General features: G+C 36.0%; 1 protein-coding gene across 4 annotated transcripts in view; it reads left to right on the forward strand.

Moving 5' to 3' along the window:
• Nucleotides 1–15,759, forward strand: part of brat (tripartite motif-containing protein brain tumor) — a 113,195-nt gene that overhangs the window by 52,246 nt on the left and 45,190 nt on the right. Inside the window, exon 2 of one of the 4 annotated variants that reach the window (XM_089074033.1) lies at nt 11,552–11,647. The exons of the other annotated variants lie outside the window; for them this stretch is intronic. The gene's annotated coding sequence lies outside the window, so the exon portion shown is untranslated. The remainder of the gene's footprint in view (nt 1–11,551; nt 11,648–15,759) is intronic. 4 annotated transcript variants of the gene reach the window in all.

A 15,759-nucleotide genomic window follows, 5' to 3' on the forward strand; every position in this document is an offset into this window, starting at 1 on the left:
GCAATTTAAATACACGCTACACAATAGTGATGTAAGAAACGATAGTATATTTTATACAGAGATTGCGCATCACCTTTATTCAATATTCTCGTAAAACTACAAACATTTTATGTAAATATCGTTTCGCTGCACATTAAGGTTGCTGGAGAAAAAGTACTTTTCTTCTTTTTAACAACTGCAACTCCCCTACTTTCGAACTGTCAAGTGTTATTAAATGCATAAAATATCCTATCCTCACTGCCACTTCTCTTTGCTCAAGTAAACGCATGCCAAGGGAATGCGTATCCAATTCTTGATCTGTTGAGAAAGGAAGGAACGCGCTTTGTGTTAACAATCTTAATGTAGAACGTTTCTGAAAGGACTTGAGCCAAGAAAACGGAGATTAAAGCGCTCGCGGGGCATCGTATTCTCGCTCCATTTTGCCTTGTACATTAAAATTTCGCTCTTTTACTTCACTCGCTGCATCTTTCTTCCTTTTCATCATAACAAATACAATACAGAAGGTAAACGTTTCTTCGCGGCGATTTTTAAAATACTGTAATCTCGTAGATCGGGAATTTATGACAGCTGATCGTTCGCGATGTTGTCTCGGATTGGTAGATCGTTCGTCATAATACTTGCTAGTAGACCTTCACGCTTCGATATGCGACCTTGACACGCTTTCTCTTTCTCTTATAATATCTACCCTTTTGCACTTTTCAATCTGAAATTTCTAATATAATATTCGCGCTCGCTGTTTTATCGAGGATTCTGAATTACATGATAATTTATGATATTTTAACTTTAAAATTAACGATCCGAATTTGTGATTTATTTCGCACTTTTTACATTATTAGATATCATATATTACGTCGTTGTATATATGCGAAAATTACATTTTAATTAAAAAAATGAAATGTGGAAAATAAATCAAGGATAAGAAAAAAATTAGTCAAAAAAGTGGACGTCTATTCTCATACTAATCTTTATTTTATTTTTTTTTTTCCAATGTGATTCTATATATAGGTATCGAATTTTGTTTTTATTGTTTTTGTTGCCGTTGCTGCTAATGATAAATCGGTTGAAGCACAACAACTTTCAGGAGAGAAGAGCAATAATTTGAAATTATTGCAATCCGCGAATGTTATTTTAGAATTTTGATACAATTGGGGTACATCAATATTTCCTACCTGGTTATATTCAAACGCAGCTATTTTTTTCTGTTTTATATTTATTTACGTGATATGGCGTGAAACAAAAATATTGTCGAAAAATCGTGATTTTATGCATTGTTTTGCTGAATACAATTTTCTCGTATGTTAATTTTCATAGTTAACGTGTTTCACGACAAATATTAGTATTTATTAGATTATGTTACAATATGTAATTTATATGTTCTTTTCTAATTTAACTTACATTAAACAATTTTATTCATTGCGTTGCAAAGTCGACAACTACTATTTTAATTCCTGTAGCAAAGGTTACTGAATTTTGCAATATTAATTATGTTACATCATATCCTTTTACAATTTTATATATGATTTACATAATAACTGCGCATAATAAAATTGTATGATATTAAAGTTGGCAGTTACATTGAGCAAGAGGTTAATTCTCAAAGCAAATATTGATTATTTGGATAAGCCAATTTCTCTCTTCTCTGACGCCATCAATTTATGTCATATTTTTGTCTCTATTCAGAAATTATTGTGGATTCCATGCATTATACGTTTCTCATATAATTTCAAAAATATTGACTTTGTCAATAACCAAAATATTTTTCGGGAACACAATTATTTAAACAGCGATGACATTTAATTTTTTTTATTTTTCCCTCGGTCTGAAATAAAAAAAAATAATTTTGGTTTTCTTTTTTAAGTGCGTTTTAATATACTTGCTAAGACCAAACAATATCTCGTAATCAGTAGAATTTATTCATGAAATTGAACAAGTGACAATAATGCAAAGCGCATTTTCAGACTATTGCAATCGCTGATGTTTACCATGCAAACGATTATTCGGTGCGAGTATTTACCAAACACGTGGTACATATTTTATCACTCTCATTCCCGATCTGTCTGTTATTGCGTTAACGATACGCAATTCTCTCGTTTCGACAATTTGCACGAGCTATTTTGGCGCGAGTAAGAATCGATGGCGGTCCAATCTCTGCGTAAACGATCTGCGCACCGAAACGCGATGTGAAAAATGTCCACGAAATGTCAGAAACACTCGCTTCACTCGCAGATGAAAATTTAAACTATCCTGCGGCTGTAACTCGAGGTTACGGACAATTACATGTGGAATTCTCGTTCCACTAACACACGCGGACAAGTCGGCGAACACGTCATCGCGCCGCACCAACAGTGAACGGGTCAACCTCTTACTATACAGCGTGCAATCTACAGGGCGCTCCAGGCCCCTTTCACTCTCGGCGTTGTGTTACATGATCGTGCGGATTCTTCCCACGCGCGAATATGCGACTAAACACATTTCTAATTTAATTTTTTAATTTTCGCCATTGAATATCTCGATAATGAGATCTGAAATTAGAGAATTCTCCTGGCCTAAGGAAATTTCTCCGCTTAAGCGTTTCCATTGTATTTTTTTTTTTTTTTTTTTTTTTTTTCGCGCGAAATATTCCTCCCTTTCGTCCGCAAAATATTATTCCAATAACGAGAGAAATATCGACGACATTTGGGGGTTAAAACATATTTAAGTGACACAACAGAAATATAACATCCCCCCCCCCTCCCTCAATCCCTCTCTCAATTCCAAACAGAAAACGCGTGTCGCGTTCATCCGGCGCGACGCGCCGCTCCAGGTGGCCGATATATCGACAGAAGTGTCGATTTAATTCCCATCGTTATTCTTTATCTAGCACCACCTCGGTAGATAAGCACGCTCGATACGTCCCGAGATTTATCCCTCGTGAGTTTCTTTTTTGTTCGCAACAAACGACGATCGTTAAAAGTAATAAACTGACACGCCGGTTCTGCGCGCAGTCAGACGCGAATTTATCGCCGGAAATGGCCTCCACGTTTCCCAAGTCCTTGAGTCGACTTTATCATTTGGGCCACGCACGCAGGGAAAGAACACGCCTGCTCGTTCGCCACGCAATGCGACTCTAAGGAGACGTTGCGCCGGCTTGTTCTTCGAATTAAAAAGTTTTCATGTCGGAGAGTCGAGCGAATAAGACCTCGGCGAGATGCGATTTCAAATATCGATGAAATATAATTTTATTTCGATACATTATTAATGTGCGCATAATTTGGTATCGAATTATAATATATTTTAATACCGCTTTTAATAACGTTTCAATACATTTCAATACGTTTTAGCGCACTTTGAAAACTCCAGGTTGATGAATCGCTTAACCGATAACCGCTTTTTGATAACGCTTTAATGATATAACAGTGTAAACTGACTGATGTAGCAAAGGAGAAAATTTGATTATTATGATTCGGTTATTTCCAACGGATTACGGGGAATTCGTCGGGATTGTGATTCGAGTGGAAAATTAATATTCTCAGAGACAAAGCCGTAGACGTTACAAAAAAAAAAAAGAAAAAAAAAAGAAACATTTGACCGTAGGAAATGTTTTACGAGTCTTTCGGGACATCGGGAATATATCCTTACGACACGGACGTCACGAGATCGGAATTTAAATCGCCACACGAGCGCCTCGGCGAGAGATTTCGTGTCATGGAGCCGCGTGGCGGCTCATTAATGCGGAAGGTCGTAGACGAGTAGATATCTCGCTTTAACATTCGGAGGATGTTCTCACATTTCCGGTTAACCAAACGTGACGACCGCCAAATGTTTCCTCGAACGTATACCGGTCGCTCCGTCTCTCTTGTTCTCTCACTCTCCGTCGCTATTCGAATCTTCGCGCGATCGATTGATTGAAGACACACACGCGGCCGCTAACGTCATCGGGGACTCGTCCAAGTTTGTGCAATTGCAATTTCAACTTCCGCAAACGCGATTACGTCCAAGTTGCGTCTTACGTGTTCTTGCGAACAATACGTGTTTTCGAACATTTAACCCTCGAGTGCATATTGCGTCAGTGTGAAAAGAATAGTTTTGGAAAATCTCCGTCATTAAAAACTGACTATTTCTCGCTATTATAAAATAATACAAGATTTCATATATAGATTTATATTTCTTCTATTCTTCTTTTTCTCGATATGTGCCACGTAAATTTACATTGTCATTTGACGAAATTATATATTTTCGGTTTAATCTCCGGGAAAGTTACGTTTTGACAGCGATTCAATTTACAATTCTATAATCGGGAAAATTGAACGCTGAGCAAAGAGGATTTCGAAAAGGTTATGTATTATTCAGTTGCCGCTAAAACGGGAGCTGACTCGGCTCGTAGAATCAAAGATATGACCGGAAGCGTATCCGGTGGTGGCGTACCCAGGAGGACATTAAAACGCACGGCGCGACGATCGGGGACTCCTCGGACTTTGCGGAGCGGCTCGCGGAACACGGCGCGGATTTCGAGAGACCAATCGGTCGAGTTCTCGGTAACCAAACGGGATCTTAATCCCTGTAGCCCGCTCTTGAAGCGCGCGCTACTCGAACTGTGCTTAATCGAATCCCGACGGAGAGGGATGCTCTCACAGCCAACAGTAATCTCTCCGATTCCGGGGCTGGCGTGGCAACGCATAAACGCTCGCTTGAGCGGTGCATCCTTCGGATATACCTGCACTCGAATATGCAATAGTTAGCCCCCATTCTCGTCTCGTTGCACCGCCTGTGTGTTGTATTCGGCTATGCGTGACCGCCTACTCGAGATACCTAACCTCTACCGGCCCGATAATCGTCGGCAGTTTCGGTTGTTATGGCATATTCACGCGGAAACGGCCGTATGACCAAATGGCGCGTGAAATAATCCTCGACCAAAATATTCGAGTAAAATAAATTTGATGGGCGGAAGGGAGATTTTAATTTTCTATACATACTCAATTATCCTTTACCGCGTAATCCAATAAAGTTTCTCAACTTTATATCTTATAATCTATGTAATAATTTTGCTTATGCAGGTTGCAGATATTATCTATTATATTTTATTTTATTTTTTTTTTTATTAATTAACGTGTTTTGTATCTTTATTTCGTTCCTTAGCCTAAATAGTATTAAATAATAATTAATATTTTTTAATACTATTGAAATAATGATAAAAATAATTAAATATTCAAGTAGAATGAAAGTTTGACTATGTAGTGAATATTTATTAACTTTTCTAAGTTTTGTTATATAAATTTTATCGATATTAGGCAAAAATATACAGAAATATTACAATCGAAAAATCATTATTCGTTCGTTCTTTAAATTCTATATTTATGCAATGCATTCAAATTATCTTTAAATTTACAAATCATTAAATTTTTCTTGTACTTTTACTTGTATTTTACTTGTATTTTTCTTTGTACTTACTTGTATTTTTCTCGCCTAGAGACAGTTTCGAATCTATTGAATTTGATTGGTGAATGTGACCTAATGTCGATCGTGAGAACTGAGCGGGAAATGGAGATCGACATTCGCGGCACAAACGAACGATCCCTTTCGACGACTTCTAATTTGTGACTATATATATATATATATATATATTGACATGGATAATGTTTCGCAATCCATGTCGAAAGTAACGAACACCTGCCTGTCACCCTTCCTCTTCGTTTCTTTCTTTTTTTTTCTTTTTTTTTTAAACCTGGGAAAAACGAAGTGAAGTAACGGTATTCTCGAAGCCACTTCCGCTTTACGACGTCAGCTGCAAATTTCTTCCTCACGACATAACGCAATGCAGAAAAAGTCGAGATATGAAAAAAAAACATGATAAAGTGCAACTATAACTTTTGTAAAGAATATCCGCGAAATTACATTTCCAATGGCATGATAATTGTGTGAAGGAGATGTGATGGGAAGAAGAGATATTTAACAATAACACGGAGATTAAAACTTCTGAAAACTTTCACGAAAAGTTTGTAAATAGTTTTACGTGAATGAAAATTGCGATGATATCTCTGTACTATATCGGACATACTTATGTTGCCATCGTAATAATAAATGAAACGGTAGCGCTTAGCGATAATTTCGCATCACCTTGTATAGAATGAAAAGAACTTAAATGTAATGACACCATAAATTTCAATCATTGAACGGATGTTGCTATTAAATATCTCTTCTTTTCGTAACACTCATTCTTGCAATTGAGAGCAATATGTCGCAGAGCTGTACAAGAAATTTTTGTTTTATTGTATTTCATCACTATTTCAAATTTAATGATTTTTCACAAATTTGATCATTATCTTTTCTTTTCTTTTAGGGATATATTACATTTATTTTTATTTGTAATTAAAAAATTATAAATTATTCTAAATCCCATTTAAAAGCGAAAATAATCTTTAATATTTAAAGTATTTATATAAAAAAATTTATATTTTTGTCATTATTTCTTAATTACATTCCACTAGAGCACTTCTATTTATTTATTTAAATAATTTTTGATCCAGGTTCTAAACCTTGTATTATTTTTGTATTATTTTTAAAATAATATTTAGAATAATTTCCAAGTTTGTCATAATTTTTTCATTGTGAATATAAAAATCACAAAAATAATAGATATAATATGTATTCTTAAAAATTTCACGTGATTTTACTGGACCATTCCAGAATATTGCACAGAAAATCGAAGATAGCGTCGATTTATATTCAAGCATGCGAAAAGAGACACACGCGTCATGAATAAGGACGATATTCCCATGTCGCCGGTTATCGTTTCGTTTGGGGGTTGTTCTATCGAACCGAAGGAAAGTCTCCGATGTGATAAGAGCGTCGCGAAACCAATGGCAGAAATGGAGGACGTTGGGGAAGGACGAAAGGGTACTCATGTCGGCATCATCGTCGACATCGTCGGCATCGTTGGCACCATCGAGGTAGATCGGGAGGTCACTGGCTTCGTGAGAATTTTCGCGCGATTGATGCGCAGTGCAAGTCGAGATCGCATTGTCGTCTCGAAGAACGTAATCGAGCGTGTTTGAGATATTATCCAATCTCTGACACGTTGAAATTTACACAATTCTAACCGCGTCTATTTTATTGGGATTAATTTACGCACATTTATGAATATAATGCAAACTACGTTCCTTAATAGGCAGCGTTCCTTAATAGAAATGACTTCTCCAAAACACACACACACAGACAGACACACACACACACACACACACACACACACACACACACACACACACATATATATATATATATATATATATATGAGATTATTGAGGAAGTCATTTCTATTAAAATAATTCTTCACCGTTATTCATTAGTATTTGATTGATTACGAGATTTTCATAGAGTTGTAAAAAATCGTATTTTATACAAATAAATATAATTTGGCACATGTCCAAATAATAGTGGGACGATGAAAAAAAAAACATTACGTACACACAACGCGCGTTTTTTAATTAAAGATAGAGTTCGAAAAAGAGATCGCTGGACCAGTGATACGGTGATACATTTTTCGCATTAATTTCCAACGAATTAATGAAAATGAAGATCGACAACGTGTGTTTAGTCATCGGCGAGGAAAAAAAACGAAAAGAAAGATAGTTAAACTGTTCGTGCCTTCGTGAATTATTCAGTGGACATGATTTTACGCATTAACTCTCGCGCGTAATTTTCGCTAACGCGATCGATTGAGCTGTTGCTTTTTGCTGCCCGATTCTCGACGGCACACCGTGTCAGGCTTACCAAACAATTTGCAGCGTAGGATGCGGAATATTCATGCTGTGTCCGATCAACGATGCAGAGCGAAAATCGAGTCCCAGTTGATCGACATAACTTTTAATTAGCTCGTCGCAACAATAAACTGATCGACCGTAATATCACTCGATCGTATGCTTAATGCATGGCTGCTGTCGAGAGTGTTTCAACATATTGCTGCGCGATCTGTTTTTCGTCTGCGCAAGCATAATCCACATATTACACGTTAACGAAGTTCTAATTGAATCGGAAGAGGAGAAGAGAAAACGTAGGAGCAAGAGAGAGAGAGAGAGAGAGAGAGAGAGAGAGAGAGAGAGAGAGAGAGAGAGAGAGAGTGGGGGGGGGTTCAATATGGTCGTGTTGATTATAAACTCTTCGTAACATCGAAATATTAATTCTGGGAATTGCCCGAATGATGTAAATTCTCAAATTTACAGTGAAATTGTGTAATTTGTGTAATCAACGTTCCCAGGATTGTCAAGCTGTTGATTCAATGAATAGGTGCACATCCATACATTTTGTGGATATTACGTGGAGACGGCTGAATTAAGACGAATGCTATATGTTTCTCGGGAGGAGACAAGCCACTCTCGCTGAATCATCGCTGAAGCTCGAGAGACTCGCTTGGCGTTTAATTTTGCAAGATACTTCGTGCAATCGCGTTTCAACCTACATTTCTAAAAATTTTAATTTTAATTGGATTCAAGAGAATCCAAACGGCATAATTATTTTTGGAGGAATTGTTGAAAATTAAATAATTAAACGTATAATCATCTCGGATTTTTGAAAAAGTGAATTTTGCGCTATTTCCACATCAAATTTGTTTTATTTTAGACGATTTCTCCGTGCGTTTTACCGTGCGATTTTTTTCAAATATATTTAGTGACAAAGTTTTAGTTTTTATCCTCGCACCTGCGGATTTCACACAGTGGCACGTCCTTGGCTCATTTCCAGATCGTGTCGCGTCGTTTCTGAACTCCCTGTCGAACGATCACGATGCTCGATTGTTGTTTTACGACTACGACGTAAGTCTCTCCTCCTGCTCTCGCCACCTCTCGCTCTCTTGTGCCAGGTGCGTCAAGTAAATTGATGGGAATGAAGACGATTAACTTACGCAATGTTCCCCTATTTCCGCGCTCTTTCAAAGTTTCGACTCCGCCATTCTCGTCGTCACGGCCGACAAGATCGTCCCATTTTGGGACGACAGGAAGGAGAAAACGCTTCCCATAAAAACTTTTCTGACTTGGGAAAGCTATTATGTAAGAGGGTGAATAATAGAGGAAAATTACAAAATAAAGTGAGAAATTTATTCCGTTGTACATTAATACATACAATTTGTATTTTTAGATATCGCGGAAGGTCTGCTATTTTTGCGCCCTTTCGTCGTCGATATTTGGCGGGACGATAATACATCGGCGAATAGAGAAAAGCCGCTAAATCACACAGCTAAAATTACCGAGAATGGAAATAACAAGGGACGCTCGTTAAAAGCGCCGACAAATTGTTTCGCACTCGCCGCTCGTTTACATAAATGTATTAACATCGGCCGGCCGGTCCGCGCGGCAATTTTGCACGATTGCGTCGTATTTCTGCCTTTCTTTGTGTTACTTCACTTCGCCTAATAGTATCCTCGTCGCGAACGCGTATCGACCGCGGCGAGTTCTTGTTGCGGTTTTGTTGCGCACACCGCGTATGCCACATGGGTGTTGGTTTCGCCGGAAGTTTCGCTTCGTTGCGTGTTTCCGGCTATCTGTTGAGATCCGACAATAGCATTGCGCGATGCAAAACATTTTGTCCCTCCCGCCCCCCCCCCCTTTATTTCTTTCACTCATCGCGCGTACATTCAAATCAGACGTCATTAATGCTGCCAGGAAAGGCTAACGAAGAAATTAGTTGAAGCGAGAAACTATCACTCTTTTAAGAGACTTAGTAAATAATATTTCTTATCATCAAGTTTATTGTATATTTTCTTTCTTTTTCTTTGATGTATTATTGTATAATTATGTTATTTAATTGACTTACGTTATTTAATATATTTTATTTATGTTATTCATAGAATAAAATGTTCCTGCGTTCACTGAGAGAAAATAAAATTAGTTCTGGCAACTATATTTATGACAATTGTGAAATTTAAGTACCTGCAACTAGTTTTTCAAAATAATAAATAAGTTACGAAAGTAATATTGAATACAATAAGAGTATAGCCACAGTAATAATATATGTGAATTATTAATTGATGGTGAAATAGTACGACTCAACTGTAATTACATAGTTATATAGACTTTATAAAAAGAGAATATTACATTTTTCCAGTTTAGACAAATATTTTTGTCAAATAAGCATAAACGTTATATCATTGAGATAAGTTTAAGTACATACTGACAACAACGATATACAATACATTAATTTACCTAACGATAAACGATAAATGATTAATATTACTATACTTTCTTGGTTCATATAACTTGTTGATTCTTTTTATTACAACTTTATTATACATAGTTAAGGCGCTATTTGTGTGCAAATTTCTAGTTGCTGATACGACTTTTTTCTTTGAGTGTTGATTTGTTACAACTTTGTTTTTTATTTGATTACCACTGCAGTTTATTCGATGTATTTTAATTTTAAATTTGGCTTACTTTTTTAAACTAATTGTTAATATTTATTAAAAAATACTTCGTATCAAAACAATCAAATGGAAAAGAAAATTGCTCTTAACAGAAAGAGAAATGAATAGAAAGACAATCATTATCTAGAGCGAATTGCTCAGTAATTGCAATCAGAAAAGAAAAGCTCATTTTTGGCGAATGATATTTTTTCTGGCACATGCCAAAAATACACAGTATCTATTTTAGGAGATACCACAAAGACGAAAGACGAAAGGTTGAATAATCGATGCCCGTGACACACGATCGACGTTACAATGGCGGCTAGATCGATGGCGTCCGAAAGGATGCGCAAAATGAGCTCGTCGTCCGCCTTCAGAACTTTTCCGTTTAATATGTTATCTTCTGGCCTGAAAAAACGCGAGAGGTAGGTGGCACCGAGGAATTTTCCAGCCACCGGAAAATGAGCCTTCACGCCTGGGGGAAATCGCACAACAAAAAAACGAGAACAGCAAAGTTGCAAGTTCATGGAGATACTTTTAAAATTGTCGTCCGTATAACCAGAAAAATCACAATTCTGAATTACATAAAAGAAAAAAATGTGATTTAAAACATTTCTTTGTTTAAAGGAAATTTTTAGAATTGGTAAAATAAATCTAATAATAAAACTATTAAATATGTATTTGTTTTTGTTAAAATGTTGAAAAGTTGATTAAAAAGGAAAAAGATTTGGTATTGTAGTAATGATTCATTTCTCTTTTTATTAAGCAACTTTCTTTTTCATTTGATTGTTTTTATACGAAGTATTTTTAATAAATTATTAAATAAAATATCATGAAAAATACACTCTATGCCTATTATATAAAAAAATATATTAATTGCAACTTTTTGTTTTAACTTTGATCATTTTGATCAAGATATTGTTATAGTACAATAGACAAGATAAATAGTATAGAGAGATATGGTTCTCTTATATCTCAATTTTTTTTATTTCTATATCTTTAAGATAATTTTAGTAAGAAAATATTAGAGATAAGCCTAAAATATGTACTTTATGATAAGTACATTACAGTAAATAATACTTCGATTGTTTCGTAACAGATATATAAGATTAAGACTTATATTGCAGATGTCAGTTAGTAACTTATACTTTTGTACTAAATGAAATTTTCTTTTTCTGCTTTTAGGTGAGTATTGTGGTGTCCCGGCAGCGTACCGTGGAGAAGTCATAAATTTTGCCAGTACGAGATTACCAAGCACACACACGCACATTATATCTTGAGGTAACATATAGGCTTTTACGCTACTTGTGAGTACGAACTCGTTCTTTATAACTTTGCATCATAATCTCGAAGAATACGCCACAATTTCTCAGAGAGCAACCTGAGAAAGCTTTATAAACGCTAGTTTCTGTACGGTGTAATAATATTTATATCATGAGACATCTCTTATTAGAGAAAATGATTTCTGCTATGTTTTTTTCTCTTGCAATTCAATATTTTTCTTTTATTTTGAAAATACATCTGATTGTGAAAAATATTTTAAGAAAGAAAATGTGTTTCAAAGATAGGAAGACAGGATTATTACATTTTTAATGTCGTCGCAATTATAAAACGAATCAGTAATAACTAAATAATATTTTGTTACGCAACACATACTTTGTTTCTAATATACGAAAAATTTGTATATATATATATATAAAATCCTGCAATTATGCAAGAGAAAAATTTTATGGAAGAAGTTTCCAATCGAATGTGGAACGTTTGAAAAATTTTATGACGTGACATTTTTATTATTCTCTTTGATAAAGATAGCATCCTATTTTCTAAATTTTAATTAATAAAATTTAGTCTTAATAAAGAGTTCTACAAATTAAATACAAAAAGTAGAAATCTAATATATATATTAGAAATATTTTTTGTTTCCTATTACAAATGTAATATAGACTTTCACATTGCTGATACATCTCGCAAAAGATTTTATAATCGCGACAGACCATCTAATCCTACTTTCTTGTCTCTCTCTTGATGCATCTACATGTCATAGGCGGTAATTAATCTTGTAATTAATACCGCTTACCTTATCTATTAGAGGTTATCCAACGGGTTATTCTCTAGAAAAATAACCGTTAGGTTTCCAATCGAGCATCTTCAACGATATGATAGACAGAGATATGTAATAATAAATTTATCATATTGATATTATAATTTTGCACGTGAGTTTCTAATAACTCGTTATACCTAACGCGTAAATTTTTATGCACTAATGGAAATTATCGAATATTAAATGAACGGCCATAATCTAATTGCTTTAATGCATCGAGCTGAAGATTTTACAACGTGATTTGAAATATTCGAGAACCCGTGCGATATAAATATGTGCTAATCGAATCGACTACTAATTTAAGAACTTATAAGTGGGTTTTACATTTTACACTTAGAGAAAAAAAATGGAAAAAAAATCAGCAACTAGAAATTTGGACAGAAATAGCGCCTCAATTACGTGTAATAAAATTGTAACAAGAGCAATATGAACAAGGAAAATATTAATTGCGTTACGTGAACCAGGAAAATTAATAATAATAATAATAATAATAATATTAATTTGTAATAAATCGTTAGATAAACTAATGTATACCGTTGTTATCAGTATGTATTTTTTAAACTTATCTTAATGATATTGTTGCATTATGCTCACTTTACAAAAATATTTGTCTAAATTTGAAAAATGTAATGTTACATTCCATTTGTGTGAAGTCTATATAACCATGAAATTATAGTCGAATCGCTATTTCACTATCAATTAATAATTCACATATCATTATCGTAACTATGTTTTTACCATATTCAATATTACTTTCGTACTTATTACTTTGAACAACTAGTTGCAGGTGAATTTCATGATTGTCATAAATGTGATCAGAATTGTTTTCTTTCCTCTCAGTCTACTCATTTAGGAAATTACAAATGGCGGCTTTCTACGTCGCGTAGAAATCCGCCGCTCGTGTTTAATGCGTGCGGTTAGAATCGAACCTGTTATTTCCTCGCAGACCTTCCGGAATCCGAATAGCTCTAATCTGTTCGCCGGGAAGCCACCTTTACACGAGGTTCTTTTACGCGGAACACGCCTGGCCGTATGTATTACAAACTTATTACTCGGATCGGCGTTACTCGAGTGACTCGGGCGATCCCTCGCGTCGCTCGGCGATAATTCATCGCTATCGAGTTGTCGGTTGCAAGGTGCATACCTCCCGCCGGATACCTACCTCTCTCCCGAAGACGCATAAATACGTAAATCGCCCTCGCTGCTGCAATGCTTCCGGATTAATCTCGCGCTCGACGGTTAATGCGAGCTTAGGATAACACGGCGAGCGCGGCCCGCGGGCTGCTCCTTACGCAAATTATACGATAACGTCAGAAAAGTGAATGTATGGTAGAGTTGATGGACGCCCCGAGGGCGAAGAGAGCTTTGAAGTTTCTTTTTGTTGCACGATCGTTTCTCTTGTGCGCGAAATAAGAAGGCTTTGCCTTTTTAAACTTGGTTTGATCTTCCCACGTGAAATCTAGATGTTTCTAGATCTAGATGTTAATTAACATTTATGTATATCCCGTTATCGTACCGTATTTGCGACGTCGTTGAAGTTTATAGCGTCTACAAATTAACCTTGTGTTATTTTAAAATTACGTTACGACTTTTTTTTTTTTTATTTCTTACCATTTTTAGTCCGGCAAAAAAATTACATTGCATAACAGCAGCGTTTTCTCTCCTTAATATGTCCATCGTTCACCGTTTATCGAGTCAAGATAACCGGGTAAAACAGAAAATTCGCGCGTGGGCTTCTCAATGCGGTGAAATTTCTTACGGCGGTTTTCGTGATCAAGAGGTCCGTAGGCGGGTGGGAATAAAGAAAATCGAAGGTCATGCAGGGAGGCGAATATATATCTCTGGACATGGGTGGCGTGTGTACGGGGAAAGCAGCACCTACGCGATACGTGCCGACGTTCTAAAAATACGGGCTTATTTTAGCGAGGAGAGGGATGTGTACCCGCGTGAGAACGACACGCGGCCAAGTACCATACGGGCTGCTTAAGCAGGAAGGTCACAGAGCGAGCTGCAAGAGACCGCACTTTCATCCGACAGAAAACGAGACGTGAACGAGAGATATTGTCTGACTTTGAGATCATACAATGCACCGTTGTGAGGAACGTCACGAATCTATCAGACGTGCTTTTCGCATTTACGGATTTTTCCTTCGATTATCCTTCAACAAAGACAAGCTTAGAATTTAAGAATATATCACATCTATTTTTATAATTTTTATAATTTATAATTTACAATTGAAAGATTGTGAAAAATTTATAGATTATTTCAAATCGCATTTAAAAATAATACTGAAAAGTTGAGCGGCGGTTTGGGATACGGATCAAAAATTATGTTTAAGTACGATTTAATGGAAATGTAATTAAGAAATAATGACAAAAATCTCAATTTTTTTGCACGAAGTATATAAGATTATTTATGTAAAGTTTCATTGCGACACGGAGATTAATTCCGTAAATAAAAATTTAATTTTATTTGCACTCGTTTCGTTTGTACTCTTAATGAAAATTTAATTTTTATTTACAGAAGTAATCTCTGCGTCGCAATGAAAGTTTACATAAATCATCTTGAATGCTTAAAATACTTATGTAAAAAGAATTGAGATTTTTATTATTTCTTAATTACTCCTATTATATTTAAATTTTTTATCCGGGCTTCAAATTATCGCAAAATAGATCTAGAATAATCTATAATTTTTTCATTGTAAATAAAAATAGATGACAAATAATATATCTTTAATTAAAATTATCTTTTTTGGTCCTTTTCGAGGCATTCGATTAAAAATGCAAATTTCCTGAGAGATTCGTATATTACGCTCTGAAAAGAAACCAAGGGGTTTGGGAGGGGACGCGGGGGGGGGGATTTTTTTCGAGGTTATCGCAGCCGTAAGTATCGCGACTATCTCTGCGTGTCCAACGATACTGACAACGATATCGATCGTGTGGGAGGTCGCGTGCGTTGCACGATTCTCTCGTCCCCGCGTGGAGACGCGTGTCAGCGCGTGCGGCGCCGGGCGTCGGGCGCCGCGACGCCCCCTCCGGACGGACGTTGAGAAAAGAAATTGGAATGGCAAGGAGGCGAGCGCGTCACGGCGTTTAATTATTTCCACCACAGCGGTCGGTCCCACGACGTGACCGACCGCAAAAAATAAAATTTTCCCCGACGTGACTGTCCCCCGGGATAAATGTTGGTAGGGAAAATTTTTCGTTTTCTGACGTAATTGTATTTCTAGCAATAAACAAAAGGTATGTGTAAACCGTGATAAAGAACGCTAATCGAATTGCTCTTATTATCC

Source organism: Pogonomyrmex barbatus, unplaced genomic scaffold (assembly GCF_055798465.1).
Source record: "Pogonomyrmex barbatus isolate J1 unplaced genomic scaffold, ASM5579846v1 scaffold16, whole genome shotgun sequence".
Taxonomy (NCBI): domain Eukaryota; kingdom Metazoa; phylum Arthropoda; class Insecta; order Hymenoptera; family Formicidae; genus Pogonomyrmex; species Pogonomyrmex barbatus.